The sequence below is a fragment of the Bos javanicus genome, chromosome X (genome assembly GCF_032452875.1).
Source record: "Bos javanicus breed banteng chromosome X, ARS-OSU_banteng_1.0, whole genome shotgun sequence".
Lineage (NCBI taxonomy): Eukaryota > Metazoa > Chordata > Mammalia > Artiodactyla > Bovidae > Bos > Bos javanicus.
Genome location: NC_083897.1, coordinates 51,186,101 through 51,195,107, shown reverse-complemented (window position 1 = coordinate 51,195,107; position 9,007 = coordinate 51,186,101). Strand labels below are relative to the sequence as shown.

The 9,007-nt window shown below is 42.3% G+C and overlaps 1 pseudogene; it reads left to right on the top strand.

The window, feature by feature from the left end:
- The first annotated feature begins 5,681 nt into the window (after positions 1-5,681).
- Positions 5,682-7,136, top strand: LOC133242376 (endogenous retrovirus group PABLB member 1 Env polyprotein-like; annotated as a pseudogene).
- The last annotated feature ends 1,871 nt before the right edge of the window (positions 7,137-9,007 follow it).

Below are 9,007 nucleotides of genomic sequence, written 5' to 3'. Positions count from 1 at the left end.
TCCCCAGCGGTCTTAGCTTGGGAGGCATTCTGGAAGGTTACTCTGATTGCACCCTGGGTGGCATCAGAGGCAAACAAGGTTAATGGTGAAGAGCTGGACGTCAGTCAGGGATGCCATCATATCTACTCCTGGTGCATCCCCACCCCGTCTCGGTGGTAGAACCAGAAGGGACGAGTACGATGCCTGCATCGATAAGGGACAGACTAAGTCCGACCAGGAAGGAAAAGCTTTTGGTGTAAAGTCTGTCTACACCCCCATCTAGAGCAGGGAGGGACGCCTCTGGTAGAAAGATGGCACTGGTCGCTTTTTTCTCTCTTACAGATGGAAGCTAACAATTCCAGCCTAACTCCTTTGAACTGTATCCTGAAAAACTAGGATAGACTTGATCCCCATGGCTTAAAGAGGACACACCTGGTCTTCCTATGTGATACTGCATGGCCGCAGTACCCACTGGAGGACGGTGAATGGTGGCCAGTTGGAGGGTCTCTTAAGTATAATACAGTTTCACAGTTAGACCGGTTCTGTAAAAAACAAGGGAAATTGGTAGAAGTAGCATATGTGTTGCCCTTTTTCTCTTTGCAAAATAGGCCAGACTTATGTACTAAGGGTATAGATTTGGGTGTGAAACCTTCAGCTCCCTCTTGTCTTCCTACTTTGCCTCCATACCTGGGGCTCCAAACTGAGCAAACTGAAAGCCAGAGAACACCCCCCTCCCAAGAAGGGTTGCCTTTGTCTCAGTGGAGACTCAAACTGAGGTTCAAACTACCTTGGTCTCAGTGGAAACCCAAACTGAGATTCGAACTGCCCACGTAGAGGTCCAAACAACTCCTGTTTCAGTACGACCTCAGACTACTCTGGTTTCAGTAGAAACTCAGACCATCGAAGTAAGAGATGAGAGGGAGGACAGGAAACAAAGAGATAAAGAAAAGTAGGTTTCTCCAATCCATTCCTGGAATCATACGTGCAGAGCAGCCAGAGAGACTGAGGAAGAGCCACACAAGCTGTTGCCTCTTCATGAAGCACCCACCGGGAGAAATAATCAGTCTATAAGACTTAATAAGGCTTTTTCTTATCAAGAAATACAAAGAATCAAGGAGGATCTGGGAAACTATTTAGAGGACTCAGAACAATATATTAGAGCTTTTAAAGGTGTTACTCTGCTTTATGACCTTACTTGGAAGGATGTGGTGTATATCTTGGGGCAAACGCTGACTCCTGACTCAAAAAGTCGAGTTTTGGGAAAAGCAGTTGCTTATGGAGATGAATGGCTTGGTAATGAATCAGTAGGGAAGAGGGAGGATGAGACAGCTGCCCTCCCCACTGGGAATCAGGCAGTCCCAATTACAGAACCAGACTGGGACTATAACATGGCTAAAGGAAGATGGGCTTGGAGTCATTTTGTCAGATGTATTCTTGAAGGACTCAGCAGGCGCTTTCTAAGCCTTTAAACTATGGCAAATTGGCAAACATAGAACAGGAGGAGAAGGAAGCGCCTGGTAAATTCCTAGATAGACTGAGAGAAGCCCTTCGCAGATTCACTGAGATTGATCCTGAAAGTGAAGAGGGAAAAGTGATCTTAAAGGATAGATTTCTCACTCAGTCGGCTCCAGATATCCGCCGTAAGCTATTAAAACAGGTGTAAGGACCAAATCAGTCTTCATATAATCTATTACAACTGGCTCAGACAGTCTATTATGGTAGGAAATATGAGGAAAAGAAAAAAAGGCAGAGAAAGACAAAGGAACAGGTGGAAGCCTTCACAATGGCCATGAAAACCGTTCTTAAACAGCCTGAGAAAAATGCCCAGAGGGACCCAGGTGAAAAGGGATGGGCTTGCTATTACTGTGGAAAGGAGGGGCACTACAAGCAGGATTGCCCTCAGACATCTAAACTGCCCCAGGCTCCATGTCCGGTCTGCAAAGGACCACACTGGAAGAGAGACTGCCTGCAGTGGTGTAGGTCTCAGGGGTCAGACTCTCAAGACAATCAGGACTGAAGGTGCCTGGGGGTCCCCACACAAGCTCCCGCCCTAATTACACCTGAGGAACCCCGGGTACTAATAACTGTGGGGGCCAATCTGTCGATTTCCTTTTAGATACTGGGGCAACTTACTCTGTGCTTACTGAAGCCCCTGGCCTACTTTCTTCTCGATCCACTTCTGTAATGGGACTGTCTGGATGAGCCAACAGATATTATTTCAGTTATCCTTTATGTTGCAACTGGGATTCTGTGCTGTTTTCACATAAGTTTCTATCGTGCCAGAATCTCCCTCATCCCTTTTGGGGAGGGATATGCTGAACAAGGTCCATGACTCTGTTTTCATGAATATGGAGCCCTCCCTTTCTCTCCCTTTAGTTGAACAAAATGTAAATCCTAGAGTATGGGCTGTTGGAAAAATCTGTGGGTCGAGCACAAAATGCTATTCCTGTAGTTGTCAAGCTCAAAGACCCGCACTTATTTCCACATAAGAAGCAGTATCCACTGAAACCTGAGGTTAAGGAAGGGTTAAAACCCATCATCGAAATTTAAAGGAGCAGGGACTATTAGTTCCCTGTAACAGTCCATGCAACACTCCTATTTTGGGTATAAAGAAATCAAATGGTAAATGGAGACTAGTTCAAGATTTACAAATAATAAATGAGGCTGTAGTTCCTTTACACCCTGTGGTGCCTAATCCTTATACTCTATTGTTGGAAATTCCTGAACGAGCCAAATATTTCTCAGTAATTGATTTGAAAGATGCTTTCTATTCAGTGCCTTTGGCAGAAGAAAGTCAATTTCTATTTGCCTTTGAAGACCCTACACAGCTAGCTTTTTAGTTAACCTGGACAGTTTTGCCCCAGGGATTTCATGACAGTCCTCACTTATTTGGACAAAGTTTGTCACAGGATCTACAAAACTTTAATAGCTCTGAAGCGGTGCTGTTACAATATGTAGATGTTATTTTGCTCTGTGCTGAGACAGAGGAAGCTTGTTCACGAGCCTCAGAAGATTTCTTAAACTTTCTGGCAGGCTGCGGTTACAAGGCATCAAGAGAAAATGCTCAGCTTTGTCAACAATCTGTTAGATATCTGGGCCTTATCATATCAGAAGGGACTAGGGCCATAGGCCCTGAGAGAACTAAACCTATACTAAATCATCCCCTACCTATGACTTTAAGACAATTGAGAGGATTTTGGGGAATCACAGGCTACTGTCATATTTAGATTCCAGGTTATGGGGAACTTGCCTGGCCTTTATATAAACTTATAGCTGAAACTCAGCACGCCCAAACTGACAAACTGGTTTGGTTTCCAGATACTCAAAAGGCTTTTAAGTTTCTTCACACTGCTTTCCTGCAAGCTCCTGCTTTGAGCTAGCCCACAGGGTCAGAATTTAATTTGTTTGTCACTGAAAGAAAAGGTATGGCCTTGGGAGTTTTGACACAACCCCGAGGGCCTCACCAGCAACCTATTGCTTATCTTAGCACAGGATTAGATGTAATTTCACGTGGGTGGCCCCACTGCCTACGAGTAATTGGGGCAATGGCTTTATTAGCACCTGAAGCTTTAAAAATAATTAATGGATGAAACCTTACTGTACTGACTTATCATGATGTGAGTGGAATCTTAAATTCTAAGGTTAATATTTGGATGACAGACAGTAGGCTTCTTAAATATCAGTCATTGTTGTTAGAAGAACCAGTAACTAAGCCTAAAGTTTGTGGAAATTTAAATCCTGCCACTTTCCTTCCTGAGAAGGAAAATGAAACACCTGATCACGATTGTTCCCAGTTTCTAACTTTAAACTATGCAGCTCAGGAGGATCTAATGGATACCCCATTAGACAATCCTGACATGGAAATATTTACAGATGGCAGTTCTTTTGTTCGGGATGGAAAGCATAAAGCAGGTTAGGCCGTGGTGGCTGCTGAACAGGTTTTAGAAGCAAAATCTCTCCCCCAGGGAACCAGTGCTCAGTTAGTGGAGCTTGTGGCTCTGACCCGAGCTCTAGAGTTAAGCAAAGGGGAGCAAGCAATTATCTACAAGGATTCTAAGTATGCTTATTTGACTTTACATGCTCATGCTGCAATATGGAAAGAAAGACAGTTAAAACAACAACAGGAGAACCTATTAAGCATTTCAGAGAGATCAAGAGACTTTTTTTTATGATAACAATAGCAAACTTTTATTAAAGCACACATTTCCCCAAACACCCATTACTGAGTCCATTAAAGAAAGCTAGTCTAAGCCATCATTTTACAGATGAGTTAGCAAAGGCCCAGAGAGGGAAAGTCATTTGCCTGATGTCACACAGCAGGTCAGTGGCTGTATCTTGACTATGAATCCAGTGTTCTATTTACTGTCCAAGAATGCTCTTTTAACTGCTATATATTGTCCTAAAGAAGTAGCTGTTATGCATTGCAAAGGGCACAGCAGGGATGGGAGTAAAGTAGCCAAAGGTAATCAATTGGCTGACTGTGAAGCCAGGAAAGCGGCACTTTATGAAACCCCTTCACTGCAGACACCTTTGATCTGGACAGGTCCTGTGGAACAGGAAAAACCACAATATACTGAGGAAGAATTAGAAAGATATGAGAAAAGAGGAGCAAAGATTACTGATAAAGGATGGTTACAGTCCGAGGATGGACAATTAATAATTCCTGAAAATGCTCAGTGGAAAATTCTTAAGGGTTTACACCAGAGTTTTCATTTGGGTGCAGAGAGTACTTATCAAATGGCTTCTCATTTGTTTGAAGGTAAAAATGTAATGAAAACTTTAAAGAATATTATCAAAAGGTGTGAGGTTTGTCAGAAGAATAACCCAAAGGCTGAGAAGCTAGCAAAATCTGGATTACAACGAAGTGGAAAGTATCTTGGAGAGAATTGGGAAATTGATTTTACTCATATGCCAAAAGCTAATGGATATTCTTGTTTAAAAGTTTGGGTAGATACTTTTACTGGATGGATTGAGGATTTTCTCTGTCATAGTGAACAGGCTAAGGAGGTTATAAAGATTTTAATCCATGAAATTATCCCCAGGTTTGGGCTGCCACGGAGCCTTCAGAGTGACAATGGCTCCACCTTTAAAGCTGCTGTAACTCAGGGAGTGTCTAAAGCTCTAGGAATAGAATATCACTTACACTGTTCCTGGAGACCCCAATCCTCAGGAAAGGTTGAAAAAGCTAATGACATTATCAAAAGACATCTGCACAAATTAACTCAAGAGACGCAGGACAATTGGATTAAAGTCCTACCCATAGCTTTAATGAGGGCTCGAATTGCCCCCTAAAAGGAGGGACTGTTCCCCTTTGAATGTGTTTATGGAAGGCCTTTCTTACGCATAGACATTGTTATAGACCCTGAAGCGTTGGAATTAACTAGTTATGTAACTCAGCTCTCAGCTTTTCAACAGGCATTAACAGAACTCTGGGACTCCTGACCCAGCCTCTGAGTCAAGCAAGCCTCTATTTGAGCCAGAAACCGAGGTCCTCATAAAAACACTGGGATCTGAGGGCCCATCCCTAGAGACCCTCTGGGAAGGCCCTTACCAGGTTATTCTTTCTTCTCCCACGGCTGTCAAAGTGCCAGGAATTGATTCCTGGGTACATCACACTCGAGTTAAGATGTGGCACTCTAACCAGAACTAAGTGACTTCATTTTATGTCTTTACTTTGTATGCTCTGACTTTGTACTTTTCAGATGGGCCTGATAATCTATGTGAGTCTACTTCTGCTGACTCCAAAAATGCTGAGTCTGCTGTTTGATCCTCAAGACAATGCCTTCCTGTCCTGGGCTCACTCCTACGCTACATTCCACAATCGGTCTAACTGCTGGGTCTGCGGAGCGCTCCCCTCTTCATCAGTGGAAGGCTTCCTGTGGTGGACATCTCCACTTTAAAGAAAAGACTTTCTCCAAGTCTGCGAATACCTTTGACAACAATCATATGTGATGCCTCGTCTTCATCTGATGACATCTAACAACCCTAAAATGGACTGGTGCAACACGTTGTACTTTAACTATGGACATAACGTGACTTTTAATTTTGATTATACACTGTCTCGGTTTAATGACTATTTCGCTACACATAAGGCAAATAGGTCTAGATCTAATGGTTTTTTACCTGATGTTTATCAAATATGGGATGAGGTTATATGGCTAACTCCTGAAAAATCATGTCTAATATCTACTGCCCCTATATGCTGGGAACAAACAGAGCTATCCCCAAAAGTTAGCCAACAACTTAATTACAATGATTGGAAACAATTGGGATTTTTGCCTCAGGAAATATGCAACGTAATCATTCCTGTGTATTCCAGCCCCAGTTCAGGTCCTCCCTTTGTCTGGCCAGGCACTAATTGGGACTGGATATCTCAGTCACGCTGGCTTGCTCCAAACGGGACTTACTGGATATGTGGCTCTTACTTATGGGCATGGCTTCCCCCTGGTTGGATAGGGAGATGCACCCTGGGTTGAGCCTTTACTCATGGCTTTATATTTTCAGAGCTTCCAGAAAAGCCTGCTAATTTACTCCACCTTAAAACTCGGTGGGCATGGTCTGTATTTCACTGCTATGATTATTTGGCTGCAGTGTTTGTTCCCTCTTTGGGAACTACAGATGCTATGCTATGAGTGGATGCTTTGACTAATTTTACTCAACAGGCATTACAAGATTCTCAAAAAGCTATTTCAGCTCTTAATGCTGAACAAGCACAAATTAGAAAGGTGGTTTAACAAAACATTGGCTTTAGATATTCTGACAGCTGCACAAGGAGAAACTTGTGCCATTATTCATACCCAATGCTGTACATATATACCTGATGTGAGCACGAATGTTACTCATTTTACTAAACACATGAACAAGATGATTGGGGCCATGGATACTCCTGAAGCCTCAATTGCCTCACTTTGGGAGACATTAACTAGTTCCCCACGGTGGAAAACTATCTTAATTACAATAATTCTGATTGTTTTGTTTTTGCTGTTTGCTCCCTGCATCTGTAACTGTGTAACTGGATTTGTTTCTAGTCGCATGAAAGCTTTTAAGTTACAAAAGGTTGCTCAAACTTCTGCTACTGCTGCAGCTTCTTCCAACTACTATTTGGGGCCGCTGGATCAGAAATGCTCAGTATGAGGGTTAGGAGAATATGCTGCCTCACCAATTTAGGGACAATGCCCCTTGTCAGCTTGGAAGCAGTTATGGAACGAGAATGATGCCCCTTTTCCCTAGGCAACATAATTCTCCTAAAAGAAAAGAGGGGAATGAGAAGGTTACAGTCAGGAAGGTCAGGGGTCTCCAAACGGAGGAAATAGGCTGCAAGTATCAGACATTTTTATCTCACTTAAGCAGCAGGAGGAAACACACTAGTGATATTTTTTCCTTCTCTATACAAATTTAAAAGGTTTCTCTTAAAATACTGTGTTGTCATGATGACACCTGGTTTCACCAGAAGTTAACTATTCTCAAACCTTGAGTTAACCAATGCATTTTTCTTATGGAAATGTTTGTTTTAAGCTATGTTAATGTACTATGCATTTACCCCAGACTCTGTCTTCAAGTTTTTCCGCCTAATGGCTCAGAACCTACTTGACAAACCAATATGTTATACTCAGATATTGTTCCCCTAATCTATGTAAATGAAACTATTTGTATGGTAATCTACCCTTTTACAAGATTCAAGTCAATCGTTTTCTGGCCCGGGATGAATCATCTGGTGCCAAGGTTATCCCAAAATGCATCTTATGGATGAGGGGCCTGGTGCCATTCTGAGTTTTAAGACATTCCTTTCTTTCATTAACAGACTGCTAGAGACCACTCCAGTGTTCTTGCCTGGAGAATCCCAGGGACCATGGAGCCTGGTGGGCTTCCGTCTATGAGGTCGCACAGAGTTGGACACGACTGACTCGACTTAGCAGCAGCAGCAACAGTGACTATATAACATCCAGCTGAAGACTAGCAGGGGGTTACTCTTTCTGCCCCCTTCTGATGTCTATGTCAGAAGCTTTCTGTATCTCCTTTATACTTTGATAAAACTTTACTACACAAAAGCTCTGAGCAATCAAGCCTCGTCTCTGGCCCCGGATTGAATTCTTCTCCTCCAGGGGCTAAGATTCCCGGCGTCTTTTCATTCAGCAACAACCTTTCAGTGTGAATACCAGTCTTTTTGCATTGACTATATTGGGACCTGCAAGTCATGGTGAGGGGATCATATATATGGAATGTGTAGAATAATTTCATTTTTAAGTATAGATTATTAAATGTTTAATATGTTTTGATAAGGAAAATTTGTTTAAACAATTGAAAATAATAACCAAATGACAAAAATTTCATGTATATGTATGTTATCAAAATGTTCACATGATATTGTTTTATTAAAAATAAAAAAAATTTCAGCTTTTGACTTGACAGTTTATCTGTACTGAGTGTGATTTTCTGTCTTAAGCTTCTTTTACCCCAACTGTTCACACTCTCACATGCAGATTTTACTCCACCCCTCTGTGGCTAGACTTCCTCTTTCAGAAACAATAGAGATCCAGGAAGGGGATGTGGGCAAGGAGTGGAAAATTCCAGAAAGTAGTAGAAAATTCCAGAAGTTTCTGGCTGGTGCACTAGAACTACAATTCTGGTTCTGACCACTAGGGTCATCTATCTACATTGACTATATATCATAAATTATATAGGCTTCCCAGGTGGTGCTAGTGGTAAAGAACCTGTCTGAGAATGCAGAAGATGTAAGAGACTTAAGTTCAATCCCTGAGTGGGGAGGATCCCCTGGAGAAGGGCATGGCAACGCATTTCAGTGTATGTTTCTTCTCTATCTCTCTGGTTTTTTTTTTTTTGGCCGGGGGGGGGGGTATTCTCTCTAGGATGAACTGGTATTAATTTCAGACATTTGACTATTATCACAATATTTTGTTACTTTGCACCAAGATGTTCAAGCTGGTTTTAGAAAAGGCAGAGGAACCAGAGATCAAATTGCCAACATCCGCTGGATCATGGAAAAAGCAAGAGAGTTCCAGAAAAACAT